This window comes from Puma concolor, chromosome E4, assembly GCF_028749965.1.
Source record: "Puma concolor isolate L17-30 chromosome E4, mPumCon1.1.hap2, whole genome shotgun sequence".
Lineage (NCBI taxonomy): Eukaryota > Metazoa > Chordata > Mammalia > Carnivora > Felidae > Puma > Puma concolor.
In genome coordinates this window covers 46,081,247-46,104,069 of record NC_141683.1, presented here as the reverse complement: position 1 = coordinate 46,104,069, position 22,823 = coordinate 46,081,247, and the positions used below count along the sequence as shown (strand labels likewise).

At 44.6% G+C, this 22,823-nt stretch overlaps 1 long non-coding RNA gene across 1 annotated transcript in view; it reads right to left on the bottom strand.

Moving 5' to 3' along the window:
* Positions 1-22,823, bottom strand: part of LOC147572635 (uncharacterized) — a 124,984-nt gene that overhangs the window by 20,281 nt on the left and 81,880 nt on the right. Inside the window, exons 13-14 of the long non-coding RNA XR_015246002.1 lie at positions 8,973-22,770; positions 1,255-5,191 (exon numbers count right to left, since the gene is read on the bottom strand). This is a non-coding gene — a long non-coding RNA (uncharacterized LOC147572635). The remainder of the gene's footprint in view (positions 1-1,254; positions 5,192-8,972; positions 22,771-22,823) is intronic.

The following is a 22,823-nucleotide window of genomic DNA, read 5'->3' as shown; positions in this document are numbered from 1 at the left end:
ATCATGACCTGAGCTGAAGTCGGACGCTTAACTGACTGAGTTGCCCAGGCGCCCCTACAAAAAACAAAATCTTAAAAAAAAAGTTTACCTCCAAAACATGCACTGAATTAGTAATGTTTTTGCAGGGAGCTTTATTCAGTATACCTTTATTCTCTAGGTCTTAAATTTGACATCATTGTTTCAGAGAATTGACATCATCATTCAGAGAATGCGCAATGTTGGCCACTTCGCACGGGGCCTACACCAGACTGTTTGTGACCAGTCCCACCCTGGACCAAGAATGCTCTTCTCATTCCAGCCCCATGATGACTAAACCCACCATCTTGATCATCCGAGCAGATTCTCAACTGGTTTGTCATCTGTATATGTTTTCTGCTCTTTTCCTCTCCCAGCCCGAGAGCAGGATTATTTCACTGTTTCTGTGAATCCCCCACAGCTCAGCAAATATTATGCAAACAAACACATGAAGGAATTAGGTGAATAATCAGGCAAAGAGAAAATTCACTTGCATTGACTTACCACTGTTTATTGATTGGAAGACTTTGGGCACAATAGCGCTTGATAAAGATTGTTAATTAATCATTCACCAGTACAATGTATGATCCCCATTTCTTGTGAGTGATCCTGACTGCCTTACTATTGTTTTTGGACCTAGATCTCTCAGAGGAAACATTAATTTCTATTAACAGTGACAGAGGAGGCCACAGAAGGAAGAGCATGAGGTTGGAGTCAGAAAAAACTAGGTATAGATTCTGAAATTGCCACCTGTATGACCTTGGGGGCAAGTTACTTAAGCTCTTGGAGCCTCAATATCCTTTTCTGTAAATTGGAATAATAATAATAATAATAATAATAATAATAATAACAAACACCTATTAATTGTTTTATACCAGATATGTTCTAAGAGTCATACATTTATTAACTAATTTAATCCTTACAACAACCCTGTGAGGTATTTACTATCACTACCCCCATTTTAGAGACAATCTCAGACAGGTTGAATAGCTTGTCTAAGATAACCCCGCTAGGAATTCTTTGGGTCCAGATGTAGAGCCAAGCAGTCTGGCTCCAGAGCCCAGCTTCCTGACCATATCTGCTGGCTCTTTCCTGATTACCAAGAATCTCATTCAATGAGCTAATACATGTTGAGGGCATGGCCCATATAAGTGCCGCATAAATGGTGCTATTCTGGCACCCTGGAAGGGAATTCAGAAAGAGCTTGGATTCAGTAGCATAAGTTCAGATTAGATTTACCATTGAAATGACCTGACTGGTATGAACTGTTATTTTCGTTATGAACATTTTGGCAAAAGCGTCGGCCTCAAATAGTAGCAGAACACTTTCCTCCCATCCTTAGTGGTCAACGTGGTGAAAGGTATTTAGGTCTGTAGTGTTTATTCTGTGTTCCGTTGCTAAGGAAAAGGTGATGTAGCCAGATAATGCAGCGACAGGCGACAGCTGAGCCATGTAAAGGCAGCGTCCTGAGCCCTGAGCGAGCCTTCTCTGAGCCAGCACTCACTGCCTTTACCCAGCTCTGTTTCTTTCCAGTACCTCCCACCGCCTACCATAAGGAACTCGTGTGTTGTCTGTCCTCCCGCAGAAATGAAGTCCCCGTAGGGTCAGAACAGGATCGGTTTGGTTCCCTGCTGCACGGCCTTTGCTTAAAACACCATCCTACCGAGAGCGGGCTCTCACCTCGGTACGTGCTGCACAAACCGCGGGCGCTGTCTTCAGTACCGGTTTTCCAGAAAATACGGGACGAGTCTGCATGCACTGTGGCTCATCCCCATTTCTGATGGGGACTGGGGACACGATCTTAAAACATAACTACAAGCAACAGGTCAGAGACAGTGCAGAGTCAGAGCCTGTATCTCCTTCAGCGCTTGGGTGAGGCTGCGGCTCCAGACGGGAGAGCCAGATAGGAGCCCTCCGAGGCTACAGAGAGGACAGATCTGAAGGAAATATGGAGGTAGGGTTGATGCCAGCACCTCGAATCAGGTCTGCTTTGAGAAATTCCGCTCAGAATTTAGTCAGGAAAGTGTCTCTCGCAAAAAACCATGAGGAGTAAATAGCTCTGGGATGTACTGTTTTGCTTTGGCTGCTTGGAAGCTTAGGGCCAAACTTCATGCTCAGAAATGGTAGTAATAATTGTTTAGGCCACAGTTTTAGTGTCTTTTTCTCTCTCTGATATACATATATATACATATACAATATGTTTATTGTATTTAATATAAGAATAAATATTTATCATGTATATTTATTTTGCTTGACATAAGAATAGATTTGATACATGATATATGAAATCTGATATATATGCATTCTGTTTTTTTTTAAAATTTTTTTAGGGTTTATTTATTATTGAGAGACAGAGAGAGCATGAGCATGGGAGGGGCAGAGAGAGGGGGAGACACAGAATCCGAAGCAGGCTCCAGGCTCTGAGCTGTCAGCACAGAGCCCGACGCGGGGCTCGAACTCACAAACCATGAGATCGTGATCAGCTGAAGTCAGACGCTTCACTGACTGAGCCACCCAGGCACTCAAATCTGTTTTTATTTTAATAAATTTATTACACATATCTTTCTGTTTGGAAACCATCTCAAATTTTAAAAGTAGGATATAAACTACTGATTTCTGAATAAAAAAGAAGTCAGAGAAGTCCTGAGGGTCAGGATGGTGGCCCCGGAAGAAGCCTCTCTTTCCTAGTCCCCGGCATGGCATGCATTTCCGCCCCTCACTGCGTTACCCCCCTCCCAATCTTGGCCCCAGCTCCGGACCTGCAAGGAGTGTCCGCTCGGCACATTTCTCTGCGTCCACCTCTTTCTCTACATCACTGGTACCAGCCACACATCCAGCAAATCCGATCCCATGCTCTTCCATTTAACCTTCTTCAGGATTCCTCACTTCACAGCAGAGAAAAATCCGTTGAGCCGAATAAACCCTCCAGCCACGTCCCATGTCATGTCTTTCTCCAAATTTATGTTTAGTCAGTGTGATTCTGTTTATAAAAATGCATCGGATATCTACTACATGCCTGGTTCTACGTGCCCTAGAGTTACAGAACGGTGGGGCTTAGCTCTTTCTGGGAAGTCCCCGCAACACCCTTGAGGTCATTACCTCTCCATATACTCTATCTTGTCTATCCCATGCATTCTTTTATTATTTAGCTCCAATCCACACTGTTGGACATGGACTTTCTATGGCTTGTGGTTTACTTCTTCTGCTTGACTCTGCATTCATGGAAAGCAGGAGACATCGTTCATCCATCTCCATGACTTCAGAGTCTAGGGGCTAGCACACAGCGGGTGTTGATAAACACATATGTGTGTATATAATAATTTTTTAATGGCGGAAATTAAAGGCGTGAGAAAGAATACCCAGGACAGTACCTTTCACACGGTATTTACTCACTAAATGTTTGTTTATGGGAAGAGAAAATGAGGGTCAGAGACACCCCGTAACTGAGAAAGGGAAAGGGAAAAGTGGTGAATGGGTTGCATGAGAGACAAATGTCCATGTGTGAGAATCATGTGTTTTGGAAGAAGAACAATGATTGAACTTTCAAACATGTGTATTTAGTTTGATTCAGTAAGTATCCTTTTTTTTTTTTTTTTTAAGTTTATTTATTTGTTCATTCTGAGAGAGAGCATGTACGCGGGGAGGGACAGAGAGAGAGGAGAGAGAGACTCTCAAGCAGGCCCTGTGCTGTACTGTTAGCGCAAAGCCCTATGCGGGGCTCGAACCCATGAACTGTGAGATCATGACCTCAGCCGAAATCAAGAGTTAGACACCTAACCTACTGAGCCACCCAGGTGCCCCTCAGTAAGTATTTTCTGGGGCGCTTGGGTGGCTCAGTCAGTTGAGCATCCGACTTTAGCTCAGGTCATGATCTCACGGTTCATGGGTTCGAGCCCCAAATCAGGCTTTCTGCTGTCAGCATGGAGCCCAGAGCCTGCTTCAGATTCTCTGTGTCCCTCTCTCTCTCTCTCTCTCTGCCCCTCCCTCACTTGCTCTCTCTCTCTCTCAAAAATAAACATTAAAAAAGAGAATAAGTGTCCTAAAATTTTTTTTTTACTTTATTTATTTTGAGAAAGACAAAGTGAAGTGGGAGAGGGGCAGAGAGAGAGAGGGGGAGACAGAGAGAAAGAGAGAGAGAGAGAGAGAGAGAGAGAGAATCCCAAGTAGGCTCCCACTGTCAGCACAGAGCCCGACTCACAAAACCATGAGATCTTGAGCTGAGCTGAAATCAAGGGTTGGATGCTTAACTGACTGAGCCACCCAGGCACCCCAAAATAAGTATTTCTTAAACATCAACTATAAATAGGAAAGCTGACTGGGCAGCTGGGGTTTGAGCAACACGTGAGCGGACGCACACTTGTGAAGTGCTATTTCATTACAAGTGTGGACTCCGGAACCGCATGAGCCCTGGTAGAGTCTGACCAACCCCTTGCTGCGTAACTTTGGGCAAGTTATGTAACCTTTTCAAACTGGATTTCCTATATAAAATAAGGATAAAAATTACCTAACTCACGGGTTGTAAGTTTGAAATGAGACAATTCATGTGGTACGTAAGGGACGTAGAAAGGATGTGGCAAATATTAGCTGTCAGTACCGGTAACCAAACGAGAGATAAAAACCATGGTCCAGATTTATCTTCTACTTGACAGAAAGAGCCACATTAACTCCTCATGTGAGTATAAAAATGTTTATCAAACACCATGATGTTTAAGCTGAACCATATGAAATGATCAACATTCAACTGGTTTTTGACTTATTAAAATGGTAAGATCCTTTTGTGGCTCAATATTTCCTGCATGGTCCAGTTGGTCACGGGCCATTTAGAGGCACATCACTTAATTTCCTCCGTCTGCTCTGACATCTTTCCTCTCAGCCAGCTTGTTCATTTATGCTTGTTCACGATGCGTGCCCTGCTTACTTCCAGAAAGGACCCGAGGAGGCTCGACCCCTGTAGCCACGAGGCTGTCCGTGTGGTTTATTTGGCAATTAATCATGTGCCGCCTTGTGACAAATCCTCTGTTGTCTTGAACTGTTATGTAAATCTTGTACTGGATTTAGCTTTTTCAGGCCAAAGCTGTCAATAGTGAGAGAGAACAACTTGGCCACATTGGAAGCAGACTGGAGAGTGTATCGCGTGCCTTGCAGGGCCCTGGCTTCGGGGGCTGGGAACGGGAGCCTGGGGAGGAGGAAATGCAAGAATTACAGGCCAGTGAGCTGTCACCAGCACCCAGACAATGGCCCGAGGGCAGAAAAGGACTTATTCTATTCCACTTGATGACGTAAAGAAGGAGGATCCACCAGGAATCTTGACCAAGAGGGTGGAAGTTCCCTTGACATGAAAGAAACCCCTCTCATCTCTTTTAAGAAGGAAGAAGAACCTTTTTAAAAGATTTAAAAGTATCACCCAGTGATACTGGGTGGCTCAGTACGTTGAGCCTCTGACTTTGGCTCAGGTCATGATCTCGCAGTCAGTGAGTTCGAGCCCCGCATCGGGCTCTGTGCTGACAGCTGGGAGCCTGGAGCCTGCTTTGGATTCTGTGTCTCCCTCTCTCGCTGTCCCTCCTCAACTCACACTCTGTCTCGAAAATGAATAAACGTTAACAAAAAAAGTTTAATTAAAAAAAAAAAAAAGAGCGATATTCAGGAGACAGCACTGCAGGTCAATAAAAAAAAATGTACTTTCTAGACATGGGGCTGCCCAAGAGGATATGGCATTTGTGAAAGGTTGAAAACTACTGGGCCAGAAGATACTTTATTTCCAACTCTTGCCTTGTTTTCTAGTTTTCAGACTGTTGATTCCAGGCCGCTCTGCACATCCCTCCCTGTTCTCCAGGTGGTGGGGGCACCTCCTTCCCCTCCCCCACCCCGCCTCATCTCAAGGGCTGCAGAACAGAGGGGCTTGGGCCGAGGAAACGGCAAAGAGCTTCACCGAGGAGCAGGTGGGCCAGGAGGGCTGCATGGAGGCAGGCAAGACGGTCTTACTGATTCAGTCACAGCGTCTGAGCCTAGAACCCACCTCTTAAACCTTGACCGAACTTCCTTTTGGCCGCTGTTTTCATGCACAGCCCGTGGCTTAAAAATGCTCACATACGCTCCTCCTGATTACTATGCGCTGTGGCGTCTCACACTTTCGGGGCTGTGTCTCTGCAGAGTGAAAGGCAGATGACAGGGAGCTTTTTGTCTTTCATATGCCACCTAGACTGTGACATGCCCCCACGGACAATCCGGGCAGCAGTGGGGCTCTCCCTTTGGTGAGAGATGTGACATGTGTCAGAAAAGGGAGCTGGCTCCCTCTTCAGAAGCTTGCTTCTTGCCGGGTGTCTGGGAGAGCTACGAGGTGGCTCACTTTGTCTGCCGGGCGAACAAAGGTGAGGCGAACCCCGCCCAGCGGACCCCAGAGCGGCAGCGCTTCTCAGCAAGGGAACCTGATATTCACGATCTGTGCCTCCTGGTCTCAGCCTGACACCCAATTTAAACCGTGACCTTAAGCAAGTTACCAAACCTCCTTATGCCTCTGCTTCCCCAACTGTAAAATAACCGTCCTGAAGTCTGTCAATAGTCCCGGGGAAGAGGTAATAAAATGAATGGTGATACACGTCAATAAGTAGTAATCGAAGCTGACTTTTACGTATGGTTTTGCATACATAAAAGTGCCCTAGGAAGAAAAGATGGTCTGATTCTTCCGAGTGATTTCCATAATGTTAGGCTGGCTCCCAGATCATGTTATGGAACTGTAATACAAAGAAGGTGATATCTGCACCTTATCTTCTTAGCTCATCCTGCTTTGTTTGTATTTACATGGCTGTCTAAGGGGATACCATCAATATCCTGTGAGGAAAAAGCTGTCTGTATGTCAGGGTCTGTCTGTCTGCAGCGTTCGTGTCGTGGTAACATCCTCATAGCATGCCAACCAGGATGTCAGAGGAATGGGCTTCATCTCACTGTGGATTACAGTGAGTGGATCATTAACAGACCAGGAGCTTCCCAGTCCCATATTCTAGTAAACCTGAGGTTGAATGCAGGGTTGTTTTTGTTTTGTTTTTTTACTGTTTATTTATTTATTTTGAGACAGAGAGAGAGAAGCAAAGAGAGAATCCCAAGCAGGCTCCATGCTGTCAGCACAGAGCCTGATGCAGGGTTCGATCCCGTGAACAGCGAGATCCTGACCTGAGCTGAAACCAAGAATCAGACGCTCAACCGACTGAGCCACCCAGGAGCCCCCATGAATGCTGGTTTTGACAAACTAAAGCAGAGATATGCCCCTTGAGGAAAAGCACACCCAAGAAGTTCAAAACCATTTGTCTCTTGTTTTCTTTCTTTTCTTTCTTTCTTTCTTTCTTTCTTTCTTTCTTTCTTTCTTTCTTTCATTTCAAGGAAGACTGCTGCTAAATTTAAATTAAAGAATTTTTTCCTAGGCTAAAGTTACTCTTGCACTCAATAATCTGCTACTGAGCATGTGCTAAGTACTGTGAGCCCTTCTTCTCAGCACTGGAGATGTTAAGGATGAAAAAACCATGCTACCTGAATGCAAGGAGCTTACAGTCCAGTCAGGAGGACTGACAAAGACATCCAATCCTAGCACAGGGTGCCATGTGCTGTGGAGAGAGGAAAGTCCAGGGTGCGTCCAGTGGGAAATGGATGAGGGGCATTCAAATGCAGTGGGAGGAATGACTTCTGGTCAAAGATGACCAGTCATCTCCACATGGTTAATTTCTCTTTCTCTCCTGAGACCAGGGAGAGAGAACTGATTCCAACCATCGATTGTAATGACATCAAAATTGTAAGTATAAACCCACAACGATGTAGAAAATGGGAGAGGTACCTTCAGACAAGAGTCTTTTAACAAATCAAAGGAAGAGAGAACGTGGATATAGAAGGTATACTGAGGAATTATGGAGGAAGCAGCTGCCCAGAGCACTGAAGGCGGGTGGTGAGGGAGGGGAGCGAGGGGGGAGGACACGACTGAAAGGGGATGCTCAGAAGTTAGGACCCAGGCTCGACAGACTGAGCAGGCAGGAAACAGGAGGATTCATCAGAAGTCTTTATGAGAAAGCCTCTTTATGAGACCACTTCACTCCCCTCTGGCATATTCAGTAGCCGAGCGTCAATCTCTCAAATAAATTAGGGTGTCCTTCAAATCGCTGGACGGCCCCAGAGAGCAGACCTGCACCTTCTAGCATTTAGAAGTCCATCAGAGGAAAGTGGGGGTAGAAGCCTCATGCAGGGTTCTGGGCAGTGAGCATTTTGCCCCCAGGGGACATTTGGCGGTGCCTGGAGAAGATAGTTTTGGTTATCTGGGAGGACAACTAACTTGGGGGAGGTAGACCCCAGAGATGCTGCTAAAAATCCTGCAATGCACAGGAGAGAGAGCCGCACAACAAAAGAATTACCTGGCCCCAAATGTCATTAGCGCCGAGTTTGAGAAACCCTGCTCTGACATAAAGCCTTCCAGCGTATAAACCCCACACAGTGCTCCGTTACCATTTCAGCAACGTCCCATTTCAGACACGCGGGTCAACTTCACTAAGTGTCTGGCCGGTGCTAGACGCTGTGAGGGATGCATTATGACAGATCCATGAGACTGTCTTTGGGAGCAAGGGGACATGGGGTGTCTCAGTGCTGCTCGGAAAACTCTGAGTGCAGCTAAATGTTTTAAAAAGAAGGAAGAGAAAGCATGAGAATCAAGAAGGAGCAAAGAAACCGCTCCCGTTGCACACTGTGCATGACAACGTGCACCCAGAGATGGCCAGCAGTGGGGCCAAGAGCAGGAGGAGGAGACTTTCTGGCCTCCAAGGGGGCAAACCTACTGAGGAGAATCAGTATCAGAAGTCAGGAGTTCAACTGGGATTACAAGCAAGAAATAGGGAAGGCCCTTGCTCCCTGACTCCAGGACAACACAGACTTCACGTGGGTGGGAGATGAGATGTGGAAGAATCGGGAACCCAGAGATGATTGACCCGGGCAGGCATGGCGCTTGGAGCGGAAGGGACCGATGCATCGCCCGGTACTGGGCTCACAACAGAGCAAGTGCCTTCGGCGGCAACTGGGTGCTGGCAGCACCCGCCTCTTCCTCTTCTTGGCCTCCTTTGCTTCTTGTAGGTCCAGTGCCCAGTGCAGCAATCAGAGGTCATCTGAGAGGACCGACCTGCAGGCCGCGAGGTGATGCCAGTGCACCTGCGAGAGGTGAATTCAGAGCTGGTGGGAAAGTGGAATCCCGGCTTTGGTTGGAAGTAGGCCATTCCGTGTGCTCTTTCCTGCCGACCAGTCCCAGGATGGCTCCGCAGACCCACCACTGGGTTCCAGGGTGTTTTGACCGCACAAACCTCCTTCAGAAGTCACCCTCTAGATGCTTCTTGTTTTGTAGAAATAAAGCAAGAAAAAAGAGTGAAGATACCTCTAGGGGAGTTCTCAGGGAAGGCCTGAAGGTATTCTGGGACAGCAAGGGTGAAATTCTGATGATCCACAAACAAAAACAGGGCCCCCTTCCGATCTCCACTGTTATCATCACTGATGAGTTACTCACTCATTCTCCAAGTTTATTTCATGGGTGTCTGAAATTGAATCAAGTATGACCATCTCAGAAATCTCCCTTATTCATGGTGTACATCTGGCCAAGCGGGTGATAAGAAAAAGGCTGAATGCCCCAAAATTTGTGCTGGAGCTGGTACAACCTCTATCACGCTTTTAGGGTACAAAACACTGACCTAACCTGGACACATAATTAAACCGCAACCTTACTTGCTGCTTTAAGAAACACTTTGGGCCTGGGTAGTTTATCAGAACCAGAAATAAAAACCCTCCCATACCAAAAATGTGGGAGAAAGAACTGCATGTTATTTAAGTGCTGGGCACTGTCCTAAGGACTTTGTTCTGGCATTTTAGTCCTCACAACAGCCATCTGAGTTAATATTACTAATCTACTTTATAGATAAAGAAATCAAGGTTCTAAGATATCATTATAACAACCTAACATGTTTTTATTAATTATTAAGCCTTCTATGTCGGGACTGAGCTATCCTCTGGCGGAAATAGATAAAATGATGCAGTCTCTCCCCTCTCTGTAGGATATGGATGTATACACTGTTAACTACCTACCAGAAATATTACAATGGAAGTGAGAGCTCCTGGAATCTGCCCAAAGGAGTAAGGGACAATGTCATAGTGAGGTGACACCAACTGACTCTTGAAGGAATAGGGACCTTCCAGTTCTTCTCCCTACCTGATGCTTTACTCCTGTACTATTGAAGAGTGATATCTTCAATTTCCATAGAAACTCCTTACAGGCAGGGCACCTGGGTGGCTCAGTCGGCTAAGCATCCGACTTCAGCTCAGGTCATGATCTCACAGTTTGTGAGTTTGAGCCCTACATCGGGCTCTGTGCTGACAGCTCAGAGCCTGAAGCCTGCTTTGGATTCTGTGTCTCCCTCTCTCTCTGTCCCTCCCCCACTCGTGCCCTGTCTCTCTCTCTGTCTGTCTCTCAAAAAGAAATAAAACATTAAAAAAAACAAACAAACCTCCCTGCAGGCTAATTAGAGACCAGCTTATAATTTAAAATAGGTAGACCTTAATATTCTCTGATGCATGCCAATGTCTACTTCCTGTTGGTAGAGTTCTATGGACCATCAGGAACCTTTTGGGGATCCTCAAGAAAGTCTGATAAAATAGTTTACTAGCTATATGTTACCACCCCTTTTTTAAATCATAGGAAATATTTTATTACTTAAAAAATTTTTTTAAGTTTATTTTTATTTGTTTTGAGAGAGAGAAATAGAGAGCAAGAAGGGGAGGCGCAGAGAGAGAAGGAGACAGAATCCCCAGCAGACTCTATGCTGTCAGCACAGAGCCCCATGTGGGGCTTGAACTCACAAACTGTGAGATCATGACCTAAGCCGAAGTCAAGAGTTGGTTGCTTAACTGACTGAGCCACCCAGGCACGCCTCCTTTTTTTTTTTTTTTCTTTTCTTACCACTCTTTCTTTTATGCACCAGCTATATTTACCTAAAACACCACATGGGGCAACTGAACCACCACTCTCTTCCATTTGCCCTACTATTGCTACTTTGGAGGCTACAGTGCCCTCTGTCCCTTGGCTGGTGTTCTCAGACCAGCCCTGGACAGCCTGTTAATGGCCTTGCCTGAGTTTCCTGACTGGAGTCCATTTCTGGAGGACAGTCAAGGAAATGAAGCTAATGTCAGTGGAAAACTGGGTAGTTCCATGATGGCAGGACCTCTGACCCAGAAATACTATGATTTCTCCAGTGATCAACATTCCTTTTCAAGCTTTGGTGGAAACTGAAAGGAAGAGTCAGGGCTGGATGTGAGAAAGCAGATTTTCATCCCAGATGTTGCTTGGTGGCAATTGCTTCCATCACAGAGCCGGCTCACGATATTTATTGTCGTGACACATATCAAGGCATCCTTTTCATACCACTGGATTGCTTTGAATAAAATGTTAATTCATAGTATGTGCTTTAACTTCTTCTAAAGACTTTAAGTTGACCATTATTGGTAGAAAAGTCAGTGCATGGGCACCAACAACGTGGTTAAGGTGGCTCGTGGACTCTAGCTCTCCAGAAATAAGAAAAAGCTGAAATTCCCTTGGCTTGCCTGGAGACCTTACCGAATACTAATGTAATGGGTTCATAATAGGCAATATAGTTCATTTTAATTAGAATCCCACAATCCTAGAAATTAAGTTGAAAAAGAACTATTAGGTCATCTGGCCTATCACCTTCCCTATTCTCTCCTCAGTGCAAGATTGTTCCCTGGGGTCTCTCAGAAATGCATGGATTGGTCTACATTTAAACGACTGCAAAACTATGAGGTTTATGTCATTCCCCTTGGGAAACTATTACACAGTCTAATGGATTTCACTGTGATTTCTTTCCCCAGAGATTCAGCCCAAATTTCTCTTTGCTTGGGTTTGCCACCTTTTATTTCTCTTTGAATACTCAGATTCAGAAACATCACAAGTAAGAATAACCAAATCTATTTTCTACTCTTCAGCAGTAAAAGGTGGGAATCTCAGCCCAGACCACTTCCTCAGTTTCACGTTTGTAGGTGAGTTGGGACATTACTAACCCTTTCTAACCACTAAGATACTCTCCTTTCCTCATAAAAGGAATCCACAGACTCACCAGGGTGGGGTCAATTTTGAATTCTGATGGTAGTGGCACATTTGACATGATTCTTGCCACCCTGCCTTGTCCAATCTGCCATATATAAATGAGGATACATTTGCCAAGATTTGAGATGCCCTCTGCATCTTGCTGAACAAAGAAAATCATTCTGGCTTTTAGGGGATAGAACTTAAGACTCTACCTTTATCAGCACCATTACCAACCAATTAAGCTACCATATTATATTTCCTAGGATGACACCAAAAGAATCTTAGAAGTGCACGCTGGCTAGGTCAATAAACAGGTATAAATCCCCATGTCATCTATTTCACATATGTTTGTCTGCATGTACAGAGAGAAGCAGCAGCACCGGGAGAGAGACACGAAGGAGAAACAGCAGCAGAGCCACAAAAGGAAACACCCCCTGCATTTATAAAGGACAACTGAGTCACATGCATGGTGGAACTATGATGCATTAGAACTCCTTAATTGGAGAGAAAGGCCTCCCTGGAGATTTTACTTCCTCACGTTTGCTTTTGGTTATTATTATTACTAGAATATGACAGAGACAGCAATGCCCTAATCTGAGAGAGGATCATTCTTCTGAGTAATGCACAATGCTGCAAAAACACTAATGAATTCAGAGCACAGCCAGGACTGAATTGCAAGCAATGGTCCCTAAAGGTAATCCCCCCGAATTATTATACTAGATGGCAACTCGGACTGAGTGAGATGGATGGGAGGAAAAGGACTCTCGGAGTGTGATTTAATGACAAAAAAAGGCATAGTGAACATATGACCGGGCCTCCATTTCTAAGGATAGGCCCTTTCATCCATTCATTTTTTTTTCCATCTTCATTTACTGCAAGCCCTTCTGGAGCCATGCACTGTGGCAGGTGCTAGGGGCACTTGTCCTGGGCTGTTGGAAGGAGGTGGCCGGTCATATATTAGCACTTTAATGGCAAAGAGTTATGCTTCATCTTCCTTTGTGTTGGAAGTAGGAGCCAATTTAGAATTTTTAAAAATGGACTACAAAATCCTGTAAAGGGGGACAAAGTAGGAGAAAATAACATAACGAACACTTGGGTGCCCACCACCTAACTTTATCAAACCTTAACATTTTAACCTATTTACTATTTTTTTAAATAATAAAATATTACAACTATACTTGAAGTCTCCTGTGCACCCCTTCTCTAAGCCATCCTACAGGTGGCCATCATCCAAAATCTGATGTTTGTCACCCTCCTTCATGTTCTATACTACTCCTGATGTAGGTGTCTTATGTGTCTATCTTTGTTTAATTTGTTTTACTTTTTTAATTTACATCCAAATTAGTTAGCATACAGTGCAACAATGATTTCAGGAGCCCCTTACCCATTTAGCCCATTCCACCTCCTACAACCCCTCCAGTAACCCTCCGTTTGTTCTCCATATTTAAGAGTCTCTTATGTTTTGTCCCCCTCCCGGTTTTTATACTATTTTTGCTTCCCTTCCCTTATGTTCATCTGTTCTGTGTCTTCAAGTCCTCATATGAGTGAAGTCATATGATATATGTCTTTCTCTGATCTTTGTTTTACATGCTTTCTATAAATGTTTACATATTCAATTTTGAGGGAGAGAGAAAGAGGGAGCGAGCACAGGAGGAGTGGAGAGAGAGGGAGAGAGAGAGAATCCCAAGCTGACAGTGCAGAGCCGGACAGGGGCTCCATCTCGCGAACCATGAGACCATGACCCGAACTGAAATCAAGAGTCAGACACTGAATCCATTGAGCCACCCAGGCGCCCTGTTTTATATGCTTTTAAGTTTTACACAAATGGCATCCTATCGTCTCTATTCTTCTGTCATTTGCTTTTTGTCATTCAACATTATGTTTTGGGGATTTATCCGTGTTAATACATGTAATTCTAGTCCATTCATTTAAATTTCTGTATGATGTTCCATTGTATGGCTATACAATAAATTATTTGTCCATTCCTGATGATCATTTAGGTCATCTCCCCTTTTTTACCTGAGTACTAACAGTGTTGCAATCAACATTCTTCTATAAATCTCCCATGCTGATGTGACACTTTCATTAGGTTATATGCCTAGAAGTGGAATCTGACTGAAAGTGGTCATAACTAGGTACAAAGTAGTATGGGAGGATTTGCGTCTATTATCCTTGCTTATACTTGTTTTGATCAGACTTAAAATTTTGGTCAACATGATGAGTGAGTAATGGTATCTCATGGTTGTTTTAATTTGTAGTTTGTTAGTGACTGGGGACCTTGAGCATCTCTTATGTGTTTATTGGTAATTAATGACTATCGTTTTATGTTTTGCCTATTTTCTATTTTTTTCTTGCTGAGTTGTAGTGTTTTTTTAAACTCTGGATACGAGGCTTTTATCAATGGTCGGTTTCCAATATTCCCTCCCAGTGTCTCTCTTAATCTTTGTTTATGGAGACATTCTTCAAAAAAAGTCAATTTAAAATTTAATGTTAGTGTAGTCAAATGTGCCACCATTTTCCATTATGGTTTTTCCCTTTATACATTGTCTAAGGAATCATTCCTTAGCCCTTAAATCAGAAATGCTTTCCTATATTTCCTTATAAATGTATTACATTTTTGCTTTCATGTAGAGCTTTTTAATGCACTGACAATTGATTTTTGTGTGTGATGTGTTTTTATTCTTCTCTGTCTGGATAACCAATGGTCCATCCCTCTTCTGCTCTGTAATACCAAACTTTCACTTAAGGATGGGATATTTTAGTTGTTGTCCTCCAGTCTTTGGGTCTATTTTTCTATTCCTGCACTGGTACCACCTCTCATCACTGCTTTAACACTCTAAGAAGTCTTGATATCGGGCAAGGCTAGTTTCCTACTTTTTTTTTTTTTTTTCAAAACTGCCTCTCTTTATCCTTTGTCCTTTGCTCTTCTGTATAAAACTTAAGATCAGCTTGTTAAATGCTATCAGTTAATGAATAGACTAGACCCATAACTCCATTCATCTGAGCTAGTTTAATTTTGCTCTGACTGCTATTACTGCACTAAGCAATAAAGAAATGCCAGACACGACTCTAAGTGTTTTATAAACATTGAGTCATTTAAACCTCACCCAACCCTGTGAGGTAGGTACTAATTATTATTCCCTTGTTCTAGTTGAAGGGACTGGGATTGATGATATTAGGTAATGTGGCCAAGGTCCTTGGGTTATTATGGGGCACAGCCAGAGCACACCTGCTTAAACTCCTTCTAATCACACTCCAGGCCTTATCTGGACATACAAAGCTTCAGAAAATATTTTGCACTTACTGACCATGCAAGCAAATTAAAATTAGTATTCTCTTTATTTTACCAAAGAAGAAACTCAAGCAAAGACAAGGTACATGATTTGTCTGATACCCTATACAATGTCCACCACAGAATGGAACTCAAGTCCTTTGACTTTCCCTGTGTGAAAACCCACCCCTTCCACTGCTACCCCCTGGTGTCCCACCAGCTCTTGCCACTGTGTTTTCCAGGCCAGACGCCTGGAATGCACAAGTAAGAGGCTGCAGTGAAATCCTAGTCTCCACGGAATGCTACTGAGCCCTCAGTGGGCCATGGCAATGAGCAAGTGGAAGTCAACTCTAGAGGTGAAATGGCTTCGTCAGCCGATGGTTCCTGGGATGCTCAGGGACACTTTCATTTCATTCTGAAAAACTAGCAGTGAGGTGGGAGTGGAGACTGACACAACAGAGATGTCTCCTACCTCTGACAGAGCTTGCCAAATGGCAGAGCTTGCACATTTTTAAGGAAATGCATGAAGGAGGTTGTAAATGCTGGCAATAGTGAGGCCAAGTCTGTAGGAACAGATTACTCGAGAAGTAATTGAATAAGAAAACATCGGGTAGGAGCTTTGAAGGTAGCCAAGAGAAAAACATGCCATACAGAGATACTCACCGACCCAGGCTGCTGGTTGGAGGACAGACCCCGTCAGCAGCAGCTTTCCCTATAAATTTGACTCAGCCACCACACGTTCAATGACATTGAGCAAGTCATTCCAGACAGCCTGGCCATCTCCATTCCCTTCTCTGTGAGAGGAGGCCCATGAGGGGCTTTTACTAAGGTGAGGAAATCCGTGTAGTCTGGAAGAAAGAATGCAAGTCCATCGATGGGCTCTTGCTCTGCAAGGGATATGGGGGACACCTAACCTTTTGAAGGCTAGAAGTGAGGAGGGCAGTGAAGAGTCACAAAATAAACAAAGTGTACGTTGGGTTCATCTAAGGACAGTTTGTATGCCTGAGAGCTTGATCTCCTCCCACGTTTTTCTTTCACTGTCTTTTACTGCAAACAATTTTTGGCAAGATGCGTATTTTCTCCACATGTCAGTCCTTCATCTCTGCTGTTAGGATTATGGTACTGCTGGTCCTCACCGGGGACAGCACATGTGCAGGCTAACATGAGGTACTATGAAGTCAACACCTACAGCGAGTAGAGGAAGGTGAAGAAGACTGGAAGTGGGATTAGAGGGCGCTCTTGGGTGGTCTCGGCTCCTCCTTCACAGCTGCAGGGGCTGGAAAAACATTGCAAGCCAGCCCCACACCTCAGAAGAATTATAACGCTGGCCAGAGGCTCCTTCTAGAGCATTCTATGCTGGCCCAGCCCTGCCCTCTGGAATGAGTCTGTTTCCTACTGGTTTTCATATTAATGAGGTAATTATTGTGTGTGTTTACACACCTGTGCCTTATTCTCAGCCTCTCTGAATTCTTCTCCAAGCAACGTGGTTCCCTTTGCCCTTCTTCTAGCAGGAAGGGACTCAAAGGAAGCGTGGAGAAAAGAAGGTTTCCTTTCTTTAATTTTAGCTTTAATTCCTGACTTTATCTTTGGTCATAATATTTATAGTCTCAGCCACCATAATAGTAGCCACTATTTACTGTATTTTCTGAGTATCACTCAGATCTCAGATAATCAAATGAAATTTCAAACAGTTCCCACATGTACCTTGCTCTTCCAGATAATCTATGAGCAAATGAGACCACAGCCCTATGGATTCTGTAACCAGCACGACACCCAGTAGGCAAACTTGGGGCAGTAGGCATTGGGCTGGTGTTCTTTGAGTTCTGCACATAGTAGGAGCTGTGGCCACATGATAGGCTGGCAATGAAGCAACAACCAGAGCCAAGGTCATGAATCGTGATTTACTCAGTTACTGAGCCAGGAATTATACAGCATTAGCTATAAGGAGTTTTTACAGTAAGGAGCACTGTAAAGCAAGAAATGAAGATGTACTAGACAGGATCCCTTCCCTCAAAGACTTCCCTCACTGGCGGTGGAGATCACGCCTGTTGTGTGCACACACACGCACACATGCAAAAAAGTAACCAGACTTCCAAAGTGTGAGGTCTTATAAGTGACATAAACCCAGTGCTCTAGGCCTGAAGAGGGGAGAGAAGTCAGGGATAGCAACCTGTAGAAGTGAGGACCTTTAGGCCCTAAGAGATTCAGAGTTGAAAGTGAGGGACACGAATCCAAGAAAGATGGCTAGAATACAGGATTCATAAGGAGGAGCGGTAAGAATAGAAATAGACGAGGAGAGAAGGTTTGTATGCTGGGTTAAAGATTATGCATTTATCGGGTAGGTCATAAGGAGCCACTGAAAAACCTCAAGGAAGAGAAGTCTTTGTTGAGGACTTGGGGAAGAGAGGAAGCCATCCATCAGAGAAGACTGTAAAAGAAACACAAGTTTGAAAAGATATACTGAGTAAGAGTCCAGGGTGAAGAGGGAAGACAGCTGAGGAAGGACCCTTGATGTGTCTGAAGCTAAGCTGAAGTGGAAGGGCTGCTCTGGGAACCAAGTGGGGAGAAGGGAAAATGGCACCCGGGGGTAAACAGAAGGGAATTTCCTTGTAGCATAGGAGGATCCTGCGCTTCACAGGCCCAGGCGGCGGATCCCAGTAGGAGAAGACAGGACTCCAAGTGAAAGGCTGTCTCTGCTGGCTCTGCAGGTTCCTGGCAGTGTGGCTTCGTCAAGTAGTGTAACCTGTGGGAGGCTTTGCCTTCTCACAGCTGAGATGGCGGTCATTGCTCCCGCCTTCAAAGCGACTGAGAGAAGTCAAAGAGAAGTGTGGGTATGTGTGTCTGTGAAACATTAGGGATGGGGTTTTAATTGTCTTCTTCATGTGGGGCTGGGGGGACAAGGTGCCACATGCTGACTACGTGCTGAGGGACATCAGGGCACACAACCTTGGTTTGCGCTAGTGCTTCTATGGAGAAGGTGACCAGAAACGCTGAGTGGAGGTTGCGTGGGCAGGAACCTCTCTAACGGGAGCACTTTGGTTCCCTGTAGATAGAAAATGGGCCACGTTACTGAACAGGGAGAAAAGCTGGGAGTCAGATGATACTTGATTGTTGGGAGGGGGGTCAGCGTACTGAATGTAGTGCTTTGAGGAGCCCCTTGCCCTCACGCCTGACCCTGAGAAAAATTTACCAAAGGTCTTGGGGCTTTAAGAAACGTTAACATTAGGGAGGTTGTGGAAAATGCAAGAGAAGCCTGGGGCTGGGGCCAGGAGGGACTGCCCTAAGGATCCAGTGCCTCCAGGTGAGGTTTCCTCTTCAGACCAGGATAACCTCCAGCCTCACTGCTTCCACCCCCAAATGGCTCTTCTGAGCTCTTCCTGACCCCTGGGAAACATCCCCAACACCTGGTGGTTGCTGACCTGCTTCTGGTCCAGTATATCCTCCTCTTTAAAAAAACAAATTTTAAGTCAGTGGAAAGCGTATCTTTTCCCTAATGGGGTGGCATCATAAGCCTACTTTCCATGAAGCAGTTAGAAGTGAGCAAAGAACACAAGCAGTGGAAACTCTCATTCCAAACGTACAGCTGTTCCAGAGCAAGAACCACTCTACACGGCCTGCCTGCCCGCAAATCCTGAGCACCTGACATGGCATTCCCAAATCCTTGAGGACTCCGGAGGGCATGTGCCCCAGGAGACCCCCAGGATTCTGACAGCAGAGGAAAGCTAACCAGTGACCCAGCTTCTGCCCCAAACCAGCGTCTCCTGAAAGGGGGATGTGCCAGCTAGCACCAGGCACTCTGTTTCAGTCCCTATCCTTGAGTGTTCTGGCCATCCATGGGACATAGATACCTTCCAGGTAACAAAATGCCCTTCATGTCCAAAAGAATGACCTAGACTTGTAACCGACAACACAGTCCAAAGTTACTGAATGATACCAAACTGCAACTCTTGGAATTTGACTTTGCAGGCTATGGATGTTTCAAACGAATACGACACATGTGCTATTTATTTATTTATTTATTTATTTATTTATTTATTTATTTAAGAGAGAGGCTTGATCCCATGATCCTGGCATCATGATCTAAGCCAAAATCAAGAGTTGGACGCTCAACTGAGCCACACAGGCGCCCCATATGCTAATTCTTAAATAAGAAAACTACCATGCCTACCACCAGATGGCTCAGAGAATGACCAGGTTAATCAAGGATGGAAAGGGGCTGGTGAATATTGACATTATGAACTGAAAATGTAAATTAGAAGCAATGCCGTGGGCCAAAGGAGGCAGAAGGTAGATATATACGGAAGTAGATAATTAATTAGGTTTTGGCTACTATTAAGAAACCAACACAGGCCAAATCTCATTATAACTGACACCATTAAACTAGAAATCTGGGTATTAGCAAGATTATTCAAAAGTCCCTGGTTGGCCCCTTTGTGTATAAGGCAACGGACAGATTGCTGGTGCCCTAGTCTGAATGATAAATTGACTCTCCCTCAGTTCTCTCCTTAACTAGCTGACAAGTCCCTACTTACTGACTCAGTCTGTACATCTGTCAAATGGGGACAGTAACGCCTGACCTGCCTCCTACTGGAGAAAACGAGAAAACGATGCCATATCACCACAAACCTAGTAAAAACTAGCATTTGTACTCATGTAGTACTGACAAAGCGTTTTCAAATAGTTCAGCCCCTTTGATCCTCATAATAAGCAGTGGTGAAGACTCTTTCAGACGCCAGACACCCTTTACATGACAAGTATTTTGCAATGTCCTCTTTACTAATACAAAGTGAAATTAACTGAAAGTAAGCTTCAGTACACATATGATTTTTTAAAAAATAAGTTTTTGATAAAAGGAAAATTATTCATTAAATATGCACTTGGGAACTCAACCCGGTTCTTCTGAGGCCACTGCCATTATCTTTCCAGAATCCTCTTAAGTTATTTTTTAAATTAAAAACAACCAAAATTAATGTTGTTTAAGAATTCCCTAAGGCCATCATGTTTCTCTTCTCCAAAAATAAGACAATCTTGCTTTTTCATCACAGTACCTTGTTCTAGCAATCCTGGCCTTGCTGTATTGGTCAGTTCTACTACAGTGACAAATAATCCCCCAATTCTCAGTTGCTTACAGCTGACTTACTCATATTACTGAAGGTTGTGGGTCGGCTGCTGCTCTGTCAAGGGTGTGGCTCAGCTCCAACCTGTAAGCCAGCTGCTGGTCTGCACCATGTGTCCTTGTCCTACGGGGATTCAGGCTGAAGGATCACAGGGTACGTTATGCCCATGGCAGAGGAAAAGAGCCAGACAGCCGGTGATAACCCACAATGCCTCTCAGAGTGTCTGTTTCAAGAATCTGCACACAGTCACATGGCAACAGTCAGAGATGTACAATCCTCTTACAGGGAAGGGGAGGTGAACAATTGCAAAGTGCAATGCAATCTGTCATAACTGATCAGATCAATTATGGGACCCCAGGCAGTCCTGCTAACAGACTTGAGCTGGCACACAGAAACGCTTGCCATCCTTCTCGAGCCCAAGGGTCACAGATTCAGTCACTAATGGGAAGGGTAGAGACTGTGGCAAAGAAAAGAAGTCTTAACTCATTTAAAAGAGCAGCTACATGGGGGCACCTGGATGACTCAGCTGGTTAAGTGTCCTACTCTTGATTTTGACTCAGGTCATATATGATCTTGTGGTTCATGAGATCGAGCCCTGCACCGGGCTCTGTGCAGAGCTTGCTTGGGATTCTCCCTCTCCCTCTCTCTGCCCCTCTTTTCTCTCTAAATAAATAAATAAACATTAAAAAAATAAAAAATAAAGGAGCAGCCCCTGTCAGCCCTTGGAAGTGGTACAATGTGCAAATGAACACCCAAGTCCTTTGATCTCTCAAGAAAAGTCAGAAAATCTGATATTTGTGTAAAACCTCCTATTTTTAAAATTTTTGGAAACTCTTTTCATTAAAAAAAACCATGACTCTGCAGACCAAACAGAGCATCCCAAATCCAAATTTGGATCACAACTTAAAAGTTTTCATACTGTGCTTTAGGGAAGTTTTAGGGATGTGACAAACTGGACAGGGGCTGCTGTCCCAGGAAGGAGGTGAACAGATTTCTTATTCATTTCAGTGACTCAGAGAGAGTCAGTACTCACCTGGCCCAGAGTCACTCAGACTCCATTAATTGACTCAGGGCTCAGGTCATGGTGTTACTCGTGGCCTTTGGTTTTCCTGTCCTGGGTTTGGCTGTCTGAGCTGTGCCACCTCCCAAGAGACACCTTTCAGGCTGATTGACTTAAAAATTAGAGCTCAGATGGCAAAAGAAGGGGGGAATAATAGGGCGAGAGATTGCACTCATTTGCCTCTTTAAATTTTAATATGGAGCGCGATTTGTTAACAAGGGGGAGGTCCCGAGGTACTGAGGGGTATCAATAATTCAGCAGAGGCTGTCAAGCTGCAAATAGCTGCATGGTGCCCAGCTGATGCTCCTGCTGGTGACACTGGCTACCCTTTCAAGCTTTAAGAGAAAGGGCCAGGTTTCCATCATCCAGCCCATTTCAGTCCTGTCTTTCCCTAGCTCCCAGTTCCTCGTGGAACTGGAGGCGACTCTACTGGAGGCTGTGACCATGTACAGACCCCGAGGATAAGAGTCCTTAATGCTAAACTGATCGCAGGTTAAACATAAAAGTTCCCTAAGGACAACGGTCGATGGAGCTCCCGTTTGGTAGGATCTGTAGTGCTAAGGCCATCTCCCAATCACATGAGTTTACTGCCCAGGACTTAATAGAGCCCTATCCCCCAGCCCCAAGATGAACATCACTCCTTCCTGTGTGCCAGATCTCATTTCTCCCCCTTCTTTAAGAAACTTAACAGAAGACCATAGGGGAAGGGAAGGAAAAATAAGTTAAAAACAGAGAGGGAGGCAAACCATAAGAGACCCTTAAATACAGAGAACCAACTGAGGGTTGATGGGGGTGAAGGCTTGGGGGTGGGGGGTGAAATGGGAAATGGGCATAGAGGATGGCACTTGTTGGGATGAGTACTGGCTGTTGTATGTCAGTGATGAATCACGGGAATCTACTCCCGAAGCCAAGACTACACTGTATACACTGTATGTTAGCTAATGGGACAATAAATTTAAAATAAAATAAAATAAAACTCAAAACTCACCTGGACCTGGTCACTGAGTTTCTTGGATGATAGCACCCCTTGGCCAGGGCAGAGGGACATAGTGGGTCCCAGCCTAAGATACTGGAGTATGTAGCTCTAGAACCACATAAATCCATACATCCCCTCCCACCAAGATATAGGCCTTTGGGCAAATTTCTAAAGTCTTTGAGCTTCAGTTTTTTTCATTTTTTAAAACAAGGATAAAAATACCTATCTCGGGGCGCCTGGGTGGCGCAGTCGGTTAAGCGTCCGACGTCAGCCAG